Source organism: Austrofundulus limnaeus, unplaced genomic scaffold, assembly GCF_001266775.1.
Source record: "Austrofundulus limnaeus strain Quisiro unplaced genomic scaffold, Austrofundulus_limnaeus-1.0 Scaffold767, whole genome shotgun sequence".
NCBI classification, from domain to species: Eukaryota; Metazoa; Chordata; class Actinopteri; order Cyprinodontiformes; family Rivulidae; genus Austrofundulus; species Austrofundulus limnaeus.
The window spans coordinates 175743-176263 of NW_013953169.1; the positions used below are offsets into that span (position 1 = coordinate 175743).

General features: G+C 39.2%; 1 protein-coding gene across 1 annotated transcript in view; it reads left to right on the forward strand.

Moving 5' to 3' along the window:
• znf423 (zinc finger protein 423) overlaps window positions 1–521 on the forward strand; it is a gene marked incomplete at both ends in the record, with an annotated part of 12425 nt that overhangs the window by 10179 nt on the left and 1725 nt on the right.

Below are 521 nucleotides of genomic sequence, written 5' to 3' on the forward strand. Positions count from 1 at the left end.
CCTGGTCAACCCTAACCCTAACCATTAATCAATAAAAAAAGCCTGGTCAACCCTAACCCTAACCATCAATCAATAAAAAAAGCCTGGTCAACCCTAACCCTGACCATTAATCAATAAAAAAAGCCTGGTCAACCCTAACCCTAACCATCAATCAATAAAAAATGCCTGGTCAACCCTAACCATCAATCAATAAAAAAAGCCTGCTCAACCCTAACCCTAACCATCAATCAATAAAAAAAAGCCTGGTCAACCCTAACCCTGACCATCAATCAATAAAAAATGCCTGGTCAACCCTAACCATCAATCAATAAAAAAAGCCTGCTCAACCCTAACCATCAATCAATAAAAAAAGCCTGCTCAACCCTAACCCTGACCATCAATCAATAAAAAAAGCCTGGTCAACCTTAACCCTGACCATCAATCAATAAAAAATGCCTGGTCAACCCTAACCCTAACCATCAATCAATAAAAAAAGCCTGGTCAACCCTAACCCTAACCATCAATCAATAAAAAAAGCCTGG